The sequence below is a fragment of the Lepisma saccharinum genome, chromosome 2, assembly GCF_977018435.1.
Source record: "Lepisma saccharinum chromosome 2, izLepSacc3.1, whole genome shotgun sequence".
Taxonomy (NCBI): domain Eukaryota; kingdom Metazoa; phylum Arthropoda; class Insecta; order Zygentoma; family Lepismatidae; genus Lepisma; species Lepisma saccharinum.
This window is the reverse complement of record NC_139230.1, coordinates 196861044-196876147: the sequence shown is the minus strand read 5'-3', so window position 1 is coordinate 196876147 and position 15104 is coordinate 196861044. Positions and strand designations below refer to the sequence as shown.

At 39.1% G+C, this 15104-nt stretch overlaps 1 long non-coding RNA gene across 2 annotated transcripts in view; it reads right to left on the bottom strand.

Moving 5' to 3' along the window:
* LOC145980961 (uncharacterized) overlaps positions 1–15104 on the bottom strand; it is a 169488-nt gene that overhangs the window by 105385 nt on the left and 48999 nt on the right. The window contains exon 2 of one of the 2 annotated variants that reach the window (XR_014440901.1): positions 12394–12480. The exons of the other annotated variant lie outside the window; for it this stretch is intronic. This is a non-coding gene — a long non-coding RNA (uncharacterized LOC145980961). The remainder of the gene's footprint in view (positions 1–12393; positions 12481–15104) is intronic. 2 annotated transcript variants of the gene reach the window in all.

Sequence of the window (15104 nt, the reverse complement as noted above, 5' to 3'; positions counted from 1 at the left end):
GTAGAAAATTTGGTACTTTTTGGAATCTTCGCGTAATTTAGTTCAGAATTCATATTTGCTGAACAATTCCACATATATACACATAGATTATCTCAAAAATTAGTTGCGGCATTTGTGAGTTTGAATACTACACCCTGTCCCTGGAATCTCTGGAGCATGTAACCGAAAACCAGTCATCTGTGCAAACAGTAATTGAGAGGGCTCGACCAATGAAAGCGTGAGACGGGGAGTGAGTGTATGGAGGGGAAAACTGGCTGCAACTACAAGCCGTTTCCAGCAGCGCGCACTTGTTTGCTCCACTTAGTTGTTCTCTCCCCCTCTATACCGTTATGTGCGGCTTTGCTGCGCAGATTCCCGAAACAGAGTGTACTTGAATTTTGAATTGATATCGTTGGGGTATGAGTTTTCGTGTATGTAGGATGGAAGTGAGGGAAAGTAAAATATTTGAGATACCAGAGTTGGTGAGAGCAGCTTCGACTCCCGATGGAGACTCTCCGCCTCGTTAAGGTCAAGTGGGGAGGTTGGGAGAAGGCAGGTAAAACTATACTTTATCTCGGGAATCTCTGGACCAAGGCCGCGTATAAAGGTAGAGAACGATAAGAAAGCAAGTAGGCGGAGCGAGGAGAGGCTGGTGGCTGCAGTCGCTTTGCCCCTTCCACGCAATCCCGTTCATTTGCACGTGTTCATTGGTCGAGCCCTCTCGACTCACTACTGCCCTGAGACACCTGCCTAAGAGAGAGATGTGCTTGTAAAACTTCATATTAATACTCCAGAAATTCGTAGATACATTGCAGATATGAAATTGCTATAAAAGATTATAAATGGAAACTTAAGATGCAGCATCCCACTCCACGAACTCTCACCCAGAGTGCCTAGACATAAAACACGGAGCAAGGAAACTTTCCACACTACAACTCCCAGGCTCTCACTCGTGCAACGATCACTATTCCATAGGCTACCGAATCAGTTCAATATAATCTCAAACCAAATAGATATATTCACTTCATATTCATTTTTTATCAGCAACATAGAAAACATTGTACATAAGTAATGCTTTTGTGAAACTGATCTTCTTACCTTGGTACTTTTTTGGCTTGTTTTATTTTTGTTTATTTTATGTTATCCGTTCTTTTTAATCTGAGTCTATTGTTTTACTGTTGTTTCTTTCTGGTTTAAAATGGCTTCTGCTGTACTGGAAATTTCAATAAATATATAAATAAAATAAATAAAGACTTGCTTTCGTTCGCTCGCTCCAGAGATACCCGGGACAAAGTATATAACGATTGTCATCCACACACTGATCACGTGGATTCAATCGAGAACCTACCTGGCTATATCTTGGCACTCAAAAACCCGTTGCGACGCGGAATTTTGTTTGAAATTCAATACAAACAAACAAGATGATTCGATCATCGAATAGAATAAAGTGATAATGTGTGAGAAGCAACATAACAGAACACACACTCACACCTCTGTTGCAATTCCTCTATCTATAGGCTTCTCTTAGACTTACTACAAAGGATGAATTTCCGTCTTGTTGACTTTCAGCTATGCTGGATTTCATGTCAATACGCTGTTCAGAGCAGACTCATGCCTTCCAGGAAAATAAGATATTACGAGATGGCTTGCTCAGGAAATAACTTTTCCGTTTGCTCTTCTCTGCAGTAGAGGAGCAAATCACGATATCAAATTCTACATATTATATTTCTATGGTTTCTTTGAGGACTTTAAAGTGGAGAGGTAGTAACTTGGTATAACGTTCCTTTACATTGCTTTGTGCAAACAAAATACATTGCGCACATGCATGCTGATTGGCTAATTTAATTCACAACATCTATTTTAACACTTGTCTAATGGAGACTGAGTAGTGAGAGGAAATGAGAGGTAGCATCCTTGACTGTTTCAAAAGCACCATCTCACAATTCGCTCTCACTGAACAGCGTCTCCTTGATGAAGTAGTGGTAACGTCGTCGCCTTGTAATCAAGGGGCCCCGCGTTCGATACCTGGTTGAGACACATAGTGGTTCGAATCTCACTTTAAACTGTAAGTCCAGTCAGGATTAGCCTTTCTGTGCATAAAGTGAACTTAAAACCAAAACTCAAACTTAAATTTTCACTGAACGAGTAAAACCACGGAAAAAATATGTACGTTTGTAGTATACACATAGCCCTATATGTGCTTTGAGATGATCTTTTAACCCTTTTTCGGCTCTGAATGTTCTCTTTCCTCAGTAAACACACTTTCCCTCCAAAATACAATGTATAGTAAAAACACACAAAAGGAAGAAATTTTTCGTGGAAAAATCAACCTACATTTTACTCTATCCCGGGAATCTCTGGAGCAAGGTCGCGCAGAAGAACAGGAAAGAAGTGGGCGAAGCGAAGCAGTTCACGGTGATACAAACAGCTGGGAGCTCCAGTTGTTTATCCCTTCTACACTATCCACTTCACTCGTACGTGTTCATTGGTCGAGCCCTATGGAGTCACTATTTGCACAGAGACTTGATTTCGTTCGCGCACTCCAGAGATTCCCTGGACAGAGTATAGGTCCATGAGTGGTAAAAAAACAACAACAGAAGAGGTGATAAATGTCTAGAGATTTAGGCCATTGTTGTTATAATTTTCCAGCATATCAACAGAAATATGCTATTGTCCACCTATTACATACAGTTCATATCAATTTATATAAAACATAAAAAAAAATATGAGGCAAATCATATATGAAAGTTCTCACTCTTTATGTAGATTTACAAAAACGTCCAAATTATTTTCTTGTAGTTGTGTTAGAAATACTAGGAAACTCACAACCATCATAAGTGATGGTTCAGAATGTGAGTAGAGGCCTGCATAGTCTGCCTTTTACCTTCCCACTGCCCGCTTGCACGCGAGGACAGGTATACCTGCTCGCCTGCCAACGGCAACGAGTCGACTTGCGTCTTTACCCGGGTTCTTGGTCTTCAAGACGCTCTGCGCTTACAAGGTAACTGGGCATTCAACAAGACCCGGGCGCCTGCAAAACCTGCTGGAAGGAAACATCCCTCCGGCAGCGTGTCGCTCCAGGTGTTTCATCACCACGTGGACGGCTGCAGCCAGTGTTGCCTACTTACGTAGCTCCTAAATCCTACGAAGTCCTAGGAGGAGCTCTCTCCTCCAAGGAGAATTTATATACTTAGCGATTTCATTTCAGCGTAAGCAGTTTTTATCTTATTGCCACGAAATGCACGCAATATTACAGCTTCATTTATCTAAATGAACGATCGAGCAAACAAAAATCTACTCACTGAAAACTAATTGTTTTCCATTGCATGGTGCCTTAACCAGGCACGCAGTGGCGCAACCAGAGGGGGCAGGGTGCATTTCTCACAACCTTGGACGGAAATTAAGTCTAGCGGAGGAGTCAGGGTGGGGTCAAACATTAAAGTACAAGAAAAAACAGGCTGGCAGAATTAAAGAGTAGCAGGGCTAAATGGTACTCAAGATGGAATTAATTTTCATATTTTTCTTGCATTTTCCTTCCAGACGGCCAAGGGCACCTGCAGAGGGGGAATGGAGGGGTAATTGCAACCCCTTGATTTCAAATTTTATGAAAGTAGAAATATATTATAAAATATTATACAGTCTCATCAAGTTCAATGCCGTAGCAAAGGGGTAGCGGGAGTCGGTCCTGAGCGCCGAACAATCTAAGTGAGAAAAGTTTTAAAACAGAGAATGCTATGGCGGCCCGTGATATTATTTGCTATTAATGTTGGTTTGTTACGAGTTGGATGAATTGATTATGTAATACGTCGCTCCATGTGAAAAGAAAATATTGTAGATGGAAATTTTACATGCCATATGTATATACATTCGTAATGCATTTATCATGCACTTTCTTTCTTTCAAAAACAGTTTGTGTGCTTGTTTTCCATTATTAGCTAATGTGAAATTGACGTGTTGAAAAGAAATATTTCTAATCCTCTGTTTCAACACAAATGCGTTAGAACCGACTTCTACCACCTTTTTGCATGATTTATGAGGATAATAATGCCTTTCATGCTACTTTTTTTCTAATATTGTGATTGTTGTTGTTGGCACGTTTATCCAAGTACTTGCCCCCCCCCCCCCCCAACGAGGGTAACGGCAATGCCCCTGGCTGGCTACGGCCCTGGTGTTCGCAGTAGAACAGTGTGTGTTGTTCGACTCGCGACCTCAGCGTCGAACGTGACATGTTTCAGTCCTGCCCTATATCACTATATACGTATATTGGTTGTTTACGACATATACTTATGGATCCTGTGCCACGGAAAACCTATTTCAATGTGTGTGGGGGGTAGCAACATTCGTAAATCTCATTTCATTGGTGATGTGGCTTACGAAGCTTTGAGTTCCCTTTTTTAAGTAGTGAAAATCTATTGCAGTTGGCAACACTGCAGAACGGTGTGGGCCCGGTGCAGTTTCTACTCGAAGCAACTACGTCATGCAGAGGAAGAGGCGTGCAGTTGATTGAATGAACGCACTGAGACCTACTAGGTATCTTACGACTGCGGGTACCCGGTGGGTTTTCAATACCTGCCAAGAACGATCTGGGCAGATGGTCAGGCAAGGTGCTCAAGCGAGGGTGTTGCGCAGGTTGCATGGCATTTCAGGAGCGGTGTCTCGCGAACGGGTCTGCTCCACGTCTTGTGCAGGCCTCTGAATGTGAGGGTGAAAAGTACAAACACAAGCAAAAGTCTCTGAAAACACAGGTCCGCAAATGAATCAGTTGGGAGATAATTGGGAATGTATGAATGCATTGTTAGGATCCGCCACTGACATGCACATGCTCATTGTGTGTTGTTCTCCTTGCACGCTTGTCCACTAGGTGTATACTAGGTGACTTTAGAATTGAAATAAGAACGTCAATAAATTACTTCCATTCCTTTAAACAAACTAACTCTCTAGCCTTCTTAAACCCGAAGGTTCATGGCTGCAGCAACACAGGCCTTCCATCTGTACCTATCTTGAGCAAGATCTATACTCTTTTTCCATCTCTACCGATTTCCTTTAGGACCATCTCAACGTTGTTCCTCCATCTTCGTCTTGGCCTTCCTACAGGTCTCTTACCATCAGGTTTCCCAACAAGAATCCTGTAAAGCCTTCTTTCGTCTCCCATTCGTGACACATGGCCTGCCCACCTAAGTCTTCTTGATTTAATTATTCTAATAATATCTGGACATGAATACAAATTATGTAGTTCTAAATTATGTAACCCTCTCCACTCACCTCTATCCTCATCCCTTTTAGGTCCAAAGATTTTCCTAAGGATCTTATTTTCAAATACTCTCAATTTATGTTCTTCTGTCAATGTAAGGGACCAAGTTTCACACCCATATAATACTACAGGCAAAATTACTGTTTTGTATATTTTAACTTTTAGTTTCTTAGATATTAAACGAGAAGACAAAAGTTTATGAAGAGAGAAGTAACATGCATTTCCTGAATTAAGCCTACTTTTTAATATAATTTTCATTTGTTAATATTACTCCTAAGTATTTGAATTTGGAAACTGGTTCAAATGAGTTGTTATCAATAATTAGATTTTGATTATTACCTAACACTTGGTTTCGGCCTGTAAGCATATATTTAGTTTTCTCTTTGTTAACTTCCAAACCTATCTCTTTAGCAGTTTCGAAAAATATTTTAGCATTATTCTTAATTGTATTTATATCATCCCCTAATGAGTCTACATCATCTGCATATGCTAACAACTGAGTCATACCATTTAATTTTAGTCCTTCTTTAGTTTCTTTTACCTTCCTAACAGCATATTCTAAGTCAAAATTAAAGAGCAATGGAGATAATGCGTATCTCCATTGCTTTAAACAACACACGATAAAAGTAGCGATGGGCAATTTGCCTATTATTATCTTGCCGTTGACTGTACAGTTAACTGGAGAGGTTGTGTGCTTCAGTTGTGAAAAACCATTACAAAATGGGTCGCAATGCAGATGTGGCGAAAAGTTGTAGGTCCCAAGGTAGAAAACGTGTTCGCAATTGGGACACAACCCTTCCAGGTTATATAGTGTTTTTCGTGTTGAGATAGCAAGTGTTCGCAATTAGAACTATTCGGAAATAGAACGACATCGTTCATTAAAATTACGACGAGTGAGTACGTTAAACAATACACTTAAGACTTTATGTAATTTATCTGTTGCTTTAAAAGGTGGCAATTTGCCAAATCAAATGTTGATCATATTTTAGGTTTTTTGCTGTAGAAGATAAACGAAAATGTCATTAGGAATTTCTTGGTCAATGAATATTAAGAATATTCTCCAGAAAATTTACACGATGTGCTTCACTACTAAAGACATTGCACAGCTATAAATTTTCAATTATTCGAAAAACATAATATTACTCTGTGCCATGTTGGTTGCTGTAAGGTGTGATTAAGTGTTGTAGTAGGTGACGATAAATCAACTGGCTTTATACCTGATTGCGTATGATTACATTTCCTTATAATAAACCTCCAGAAAGCAATATTTAATGTGTTTGAAACGTCTGCTTGAAGACAATATACGGCCACTTCATCATATATGTGTCAACCTTCCACATACGACGCCCTATCGATTAGTTTTGTAAGCTGATCCTAGAGTAAACAAGCCACACAATATCGATTCTCATGGTCCCATGGCAATTTGAATCTCCCCATTGGGCACATCAAGTGAAGCGTGATGAAGACGCCTTTTCCACTCTTTATTCTACGGTGGCTTTTCGAATGTGGCTTTTGTTAAACGAGCTCTCATCAGTGCGCGAACATGAAAGCAATTTGTGAATGGGACGAAGAATGAAGTGACAAACCTATAAAAGCGACTAGTACGTTAGTTAACTAATACATTTTTTTTGGAGGCACATAGTTGTTCGGATCCCACTGTAAACTGTAGTTCCAGTGCCAATTAGCCTTACTGTGCATAAAGTGGACTTAAGACACCAACTCAAACAATCAAACAAAACATTGTTTTTTACGTTATAGCATGAAGACAATCTAATTATCATTTTATTTTTATTTTTTATCTAATCTTCTAATATTTAAAAATGGATGTGTATGTGTGCGTGAGTGTGTGTGTGTGTTTTTTCCAGCATAACTCTCGAACGCCTGGAGCGATTTCAACCAAACTTGGAACACGTATCACTTACAATCCCGAAAGAAATACTGTGTGGGTAAGACACTCCTGGCACCCCTAGGCTTGGGAGGGGGTGACATGTAAAAATAGTCGAAAACGACCGATTTTAGTGTGGAATAAATAGTTTTCGGAGTCACGAAGATGAATAGTGACATTCCGAATGCCGTTCAACTCCAAGTTCATCACCTATCGGAATGGGGGTGAGATGGGCTGAAAAATAAAATGTCAAAAATAACCTCCTACATTAGTGTCGAATCCATAGTTTTTGGAGTCCCTAAGCTAATTGGTGACATGCACGATGACCAAACTTGGTACACATATGACTTACAATCTGGAATGAAATACTGTAGGGGTAAGATACCCCTGGCACCCCTAGGGATGGAGGTGGGAAGGGGTGACATGTAAAAATAATCCAAAACAACCGATATTAGTGTGGAATCCATAGTTGTTGGTGTCGCTAAGATGAATAGTGACACTCCCAATGATGTTCAACTCCAAGACACCCCTGGCACCTGTAGAGGCGGGGGTGGGAAGGGGGTGACATGCAAAACGACCAATATTAGTGTGGAAACCATAGTTTTCGGGGTTGCTGAAATGAATAGTGACACTCCCAATGCCGTTCAATACCAAGACACCCCTGGCACCCCTAGGGGTGGGGACGGGAAGGGGTGACATGTAAAACGACCGATATTTGTGTGGAATCCATAGTTTTCGGGGCCGCTGAGATGAATAGAGACACGTCTAATAGAACATTAAGATAAATAAATACCCGGGCAACGCCAGGCAATCAGCTAGTATATACATAAAAATGTATGTATGTGTGTGGGTGTATATATTTGTTTGTTTCAGCATAACTGTCGAACGTCTGGACTGGAGCAATTTCAACCAAACTTGGTACACGTATCACTTGCAATCTGGAAATAATACTTTCGGGGTAAGACACCCCTGGCACTCCTAGGGGTGGGGTGGGAAGGGGTGACTTGTAAGACCGATATTAAATTCCACACAAACAGACATCCGTGGCTCTATGCAATCCTGCACAACGATAGTGTTTCTCGGATTGTCTAACATTCAGGCTGTGTTGCGGAAACGACCGATATTAGTGTGGAATCCATAGTTTTTGTGACACTCCCAATGCGGTTCAACTTCAAGTTCATCACCTATCGGCATGGGGGTGAGAGGGGGTGAAAAATAAAATGCCACAAATGACCTAGATTAGTGTCGAATCCATAGTTTTCGGAGTCGCTAAGCTAATTGGTGTCATTCACGATCACATACGCTGGGTAATCACCTAGTAACAAAATAAACTTTGAGGTATTCAATCACGTTTCCATCGCCTTCATTTGAAAAAAAAAAAAATCCAGAAAAGCCGGCCTCCGTGGCGGAGTGGTTACCACATCGCGCTATGACGCGAGGGGTGTCGGGGTCGTATCCCGGCCTGGGCATGGGTGTTTGTGAGTGTAAGTTCATGAATTTCATTATATCATTACTCATCTCCATCTTCGCGATTAGCCAAGAGTGGCAGAAATGCGAAGTTATAAACCAAATCAAGCCAAATTAAACAATCATATCAGAAAAATGCTACTACCTTCCGACGTTTACGGAAGATAATTTGAAATTTGGAAAAGATCAGTTAATTTTGTATCGTGAATAATAAGACAAGGTGTACAGCAACGGACAATGGCAAGTAAAGAACTATTGTTCATAGACTGATCAAACTCACTGTTGGTCTAGACTGAACATTTCTTGATCTGTTGCTTAAGTTACAGTTTTCGAAATATGATAAAAGCATACTAACAGAATCAATTAAATAATAAAACCGGTAATAAGTAGATCAGATTGGTCAACAGTGTATAACAATGGTACTTCATTGTTACGAAAAAATAGCAACAAGTTATCGTGCAATATCACGATTTCAGTAAAAATACTTGAAGAGAAGTCTCCACGACTCTTGTTCGAAAAATTAGTTCTCCTTCCTTGAAATGGAAGAAATTTGTTTCTTTATAACATTAATATATTATGGAAAATTAATGATGTACATTATTTATTTTCCATTTTCAAATCATGTATTTCTATTTCGGATATTTTACGTTGCTTTTAGACATCTTGGGTTACTCGCGACGATGATGGTGAATACTGAACTGAAGAAATGAACAGTGGGACAATGATACATCCATGCCGTAACCAGGGTTCGAACCCTGGCTTTTTGTACATCGTTACGTTGAACACTTTGCCACTGAGACCGACATATAACACACACACACACACACACACACACACACACACACATACATATGTATATAATACATATATAATATATAACACGCTGAGAAGCATCATTCACGCCAAACAATTCATATTTTCCACATCAACATTATGTAATAGCTTCAATTCTCCTTAAAGTTAAACGTTTTTCACCCATGTAGGATATTAATTGGTGTTCACATATCCTGCATCTTTCACTGCCCATGCAAGATAAAATACCATTGTGCTCTCGGTAACATGTGCGATGCATTTCATTTATCAAGTATTTAATTTATTTAAAACTTTACGTGATTAAATTTCAAGTTTGCTCGTAGAAGAAAATATCTTGAGAATATCTTGATGTGAAAAAGCTCCAACGCTATCTCTTGATTTCCTGCATCACTGATTTTCCTTCTCCTGCTGATATCTACTAAACTGCTTCCTTTAAACAACGAAAGCATGGATCAATTAAGATTCTCTTGCGCAACATTGTAATTAAAACTCACAAAACTTGATTAATTACGTCAAGCGTGCTAATAGAAAATTTCAGTCTCTCAAATCTCATTTTCTGTGCTAAAAGCATTCACAAACACAAAAGTTCACGCACAGAAACTATCAGTGGCGTGTTTACGCTTGCATTGCCGTTATACCTACCTTAAAGCATCCACCATATATAATTTTATTTCAGTAAGTGATAATAACAGTAACATTTTTGGCTCTATGTCATGTCGGGGACTCCATTATTATTCTCAAATTCACCACTACAAACCTAATAGTTGCTACTGTTTGTATTTTGACCTCGGTTGATAGGTTACAAGGGATTTTGTACTTGAAACTCTGAGGTATTAGCGTATATCGGATATTTAATCTGCGGTAAGCCTGTTGGTTTAAAACTATTTGATCGTGGTGCTCAATTATGAAATCCATTTACTGTCGACTAAGAATGACTAAAGAGGCATCCGTAGAGTTGTGACCAGCATTGTTTCATTAAGGGCAGAAGAAACAGTTTGTGTCCATCCAGACGCGAGGACCCTTAACTGTTCCTCCCCGCACCGAATTTTCCCCGCGGCGAGCTGGGGGAAAAGTGGTCTGTCCTCTGGGTAGTTGTAGGAAGGTGAGAAACTTAACATTACGCTTATTGAAGTATTATTTTACTTGTTCTCTTGAGAATGCCAAACTTCCGATAGCGTAGAAAAACATATGAACGGAAAGAAAACAGGCTCAATTTTTAATTTGCGGTTGGAAAAGTCAAAATGTCCATTTGATTAGACGTAACGTGAAGTTAAGTTGCCTCTCCGTTAGGAATATATGGGGATCCTGTAAATACTTAATCATCATATTTTTCACACATTGTATCTGTTATTAATAAGCAACTTCAAAAACCACTTCTAACATGGGGAAAGAAGTCATGCTCTCTTTAGCCTCTGTCGCTTTTTCAGTAGCAGTTCACATTACAACGTTAATGAAATAAATTCTCACCCGGTGAGAAACTGTCCCTCGTAACCTTAATGACTCAGGGATCTGTGTAGGCGCAAGTTCAAAATCGGTATTAAGTTCCTTCACAGGAGAAATATAACTTTTCACAAACTTCAAAATAAATTGGAACTAAAATCCTCAACAATATTCCGCAATGTATTCCGGTAAGAGCATTTTTCATATAAAAATGATCACATTGAAGGATCTTTTTAAGCATAAATGTAACTTTCATGTTGAAGTTGGTTTGGCAGTATTGCTGAAAATGCGTTCAAGAGAAGTCTGAATGACATGTGAAAACCAAAACGTCAGGTATATCCAAGATATAACATTTTTTTAATGATTTAGTTTTGAACTTTGAGCCAGTCAAGATAGGACCCTTGGCATTCATCCTATCTACGTGTTTGTAGGATTTTGTACCCTACTTTAAATTGATTTGGAAAAAAGCAATGATTGCTCAAGATAATATTAAGATAATTGATGAATTCTGACGCATTGCGAGCTCAGATGACATAATTCGCTAGTGCGTTCGAAATTATCCATAGTTTTGATCAATATTAAATACTAGTCATGCGATCGTTTTCAGCAAACCATGAAACAAAATAAACAAATCATTTAATGTATAAATCTGATTCTTATCTTGGACATATTATGAAGTTTTGATTTTGTTATATTACAAGTTCACATGTCTATACGCCTATCTAATATTCATCTCTCTCTTTTATTTATCCATAAATTGGTTGTTAAATCCTACCTTACTTAACTATTGCCCCTTTTGGTAGTAAGATATGTTTAAAAAGTTCACGAACTGAAGGAAGAGAACAAGTTTTAGCAGTGGCGGCGATTGGGTGCGAAAACTGGGGGTAGGCAAGGACAGTGTACTTTCTCTTGGTAGACAAGACTTAACATTAAGATGCCATAGTGCGGGGGTAAAAGTGGCAAAAACTGTGTGTGTGTGTGGGGGGGGGGGGAATTGCACCCCCACGCTTTCCCTAATCGCCGCCACTGCGTTTTAGTAAATATTTTGCAAATTTTGTAAATAATACTTATTATAATATTATCTATTGTTCTAGGCTCTAAGTGGCGAGCAACGTTTTGTGATATTAAGAAAGAATAATACTAAGAATACTTTTTTAAAAAATAATTAACGCTGATAATCTACTCCAAGTAAAAGCGAGATGCTTATGTTTGAAATACATGACCTTATTGATTATTGCATTAATGGCGTTGGTGTAGCAATTTTGAATTTTGAAAAATATTTTTTTAAAGTAGGAAACGTTGCAAAAACTCACCATATGAAAGATTGTATTACATTAAAAGTATTGTTCACAGAAACCAGATTACTCACCGAAAAATAACTCGGATTTTTAACAAGAAAGGGGAGATCTGTTCTGGGATGCTGTATGAACACGACAAAAATGAATGAAGCTTACAATATCTCAAAGGGTAATTATTTCCCGCAGGTACAGTGGGTTTTAATTACCACAATCATCAGTTTTAATAACGAACACACAGAGAGTTAAATATACCAACTTACCACAGCGATGCAGCAGATTGGTGGTTTGTGCAACAGATGCTACGCAACCCTAACGATTTATTATTAGCCTTTCGGATTTCCTCTGGTCTTGGACAAAGAGAAGGGGGAAGAAATAAAAACAATTAACAAAAGATGAAAATCTCTGCCACAAATTCTTATTGTTATCAGCTACACATTATAAAATTCAACTTACTTTAAATATAAATAAAATCAATTTTACAAAGCAAATACTGTATATGTCACAAGCTATTAACATGCTTTCCAGAAAAAATATAATTATTATAGTCTACCATTAAAGTTGGCATTACTTGTGTAGTGATTAAGGTGCGAATCAGGGGTACTAGATTCGAATCCTGGTTACGGCATTTTTGTTCACTCCTTTATATTTCAGCAATGCACCATTCATCATCCATATGGAGATACGTGGAAAAGAGACATAAAATATCCAACAATAAAAATACAAATTGAAATATTAATAAAATAAATCAGTAATAATATTACATAAGGTTCTTGTTGTGTGGACGCTTTGTAACATAACATATTTAGAAATAAGCATATCATTGACAATTGCAATTAAATATTAGCGATTGGACCTCCCCGATGGCGTATTGTAACATTGTCGCCTCGTAATCAAGAATTCCCGGTCCCTGGTTCCCTCAAACTTGTAAAGAGTCTTAACATTTGAATAGAAACCGTAGCAAAATATAATATTTTTTGATAAAGAGTAGAGCAATTGGAAACAAATGCTCTTTTCTAGAAGAATTTCTAACGACATGTTATAATCGTTAAGAAATTATGAATTTCATGTAGATTGCACGATTGGAATATCAAGCAAAGGAGAGCTTTAATTTAGCCGAAGGTACTGCAATATCGTGAACGCAAAGTAGCAAACTACAACTTCCATGGAATGAAACTTTAACACCGCAAATTCAAAATTTCAGTTGACTTTGTATGCTAGTAGAAGATCCAGTTATTAAACTTCCTCCCGATGTTCTTTCTTGCCCCGTATGGTCTGTTTGCTCTCTCTAAATTGCCATCCTGTTGACACAACTGGTGTAGTTTCTATACTGGAGTTCCTTCTTCTTTTTAATGGAATTTTTAGTTTCACTACCACAAATTGAAAGTTCGTGCCTGCTGTAAGAAGAACGACGGAGTTTCGAAATGTACATATCCCCCATATTATGTGTAAGATAATGTGTTTTACAAGTATATTAATTTTTACGGTGTCCAGGTCAGAAATTAGAAACTCTATTGTTTTATTTGTTTGAGTTCATGCAATGAAATAAGTGCACACGCACGCGCAAATATGCGCATACTATACCCTGTCCCGGTAATCTCTGAAGCAAGGCCGCGCATAGCGGCAGAGAAGGAGCGGATCGAGTGCACAGAGGGAAGCAGTACACGGTGCTACGAAGGCTGGTAATTGCAGTAAATTTCTCCCCTCCTCGCAATCCCGTTCCCTCTCACGTGTTAATTGGTGGAGCCCCCTCATGTCGCTACTTGCGCAGGTGCGTGTTTTCTTTCGCTTGCTCCAGAGATATAGGGACAGAGTATAGATTTTCATTTCTCAACTTTCTTTAGCACCTTTGGAGTTTGTTGTAGAGTCTATGAATGAGAGTCTTGTTTTGTACTCTACAAACCAGCCTCCGTTGTAGAGTGGTTACTGTAACGCGCTACGAAAACGGTACTTCGGTAAAACAGGGTCGTTTAGTGTCAGTACCTGTATCTACATTCTGTCTCGGGAATCTGTGGAGCAAGGCACGCATAACTACAGTGAAGGGGAGACAGGGAGTGGGAGAAGCAAAGCAGTGCGCTCTTCTGCAACCGCGTCTTCCTCTCTATGAACTCACCTCCCCTATCACGTTTTCATTGGTCTAGCCATCTCGAGTCCTATACGCTGCCTCGTGTATCTCTGGAGCAAGGCCGCGCATATCGGCAGAGAAGGGGGAGAGTGGGCAGAGCGAGACTGTGCACGCTGCTGCGAGGGCTAGTAACTAGAGTCGTTTTCCCCCCTCTTCGCAATCCCATTCCCTCTCACGTGTTCATTGGTGGAGCCGTCTCGCGTCACTACTTGCCCAGAGATTTGCTTCGATCGCTTGCTCTAGAGATATACAGGACAGAGTATACTTGCGCAGAGTTGTTGTTTTCGTTCGCTTGCTCCAGAGATTGGCGGAACAGAGTGTATTTCCTCGATTCATCTTTCATTTTCACCACAATTAACAAAGAAATGTAAGCCACGTAAAATGACCAAATTTACGAATATACAATTGCACTACACAGGGATGGAATTTAGTTAGTCTTATTTCTTTTACTTATTACTTCCAACTTCAATACTATTCCTACTAGTTTCTACGAAGGCTAGTTTGTTCTGTTGTACAAGAAACAAACATTCATCTGGGTATGCAAATGTCAAATCTACCGCTGAAATTCACGAGAGATGAAATATTCCTCGTTCCACAAATTCCTCGTTTATTATATATATATATATATAGAGTTAACGTTGGGGATAAATTTCTCATCTTGTTATCTTCTGTCTAATTACAAATTCTTGGAAATCTCGAACGTCGCATTTTCCTCTAATTAAGGCCAAATTATACTTGTGTTTCTGTGGTATTTTTTTCGATACACGAGTAAGTATGTATAGCTTCTCGTGGAAAATTCTTGAGTGTGCAAATGTACCAATGAAGTATATTTTTTTCCGAGATGGAACG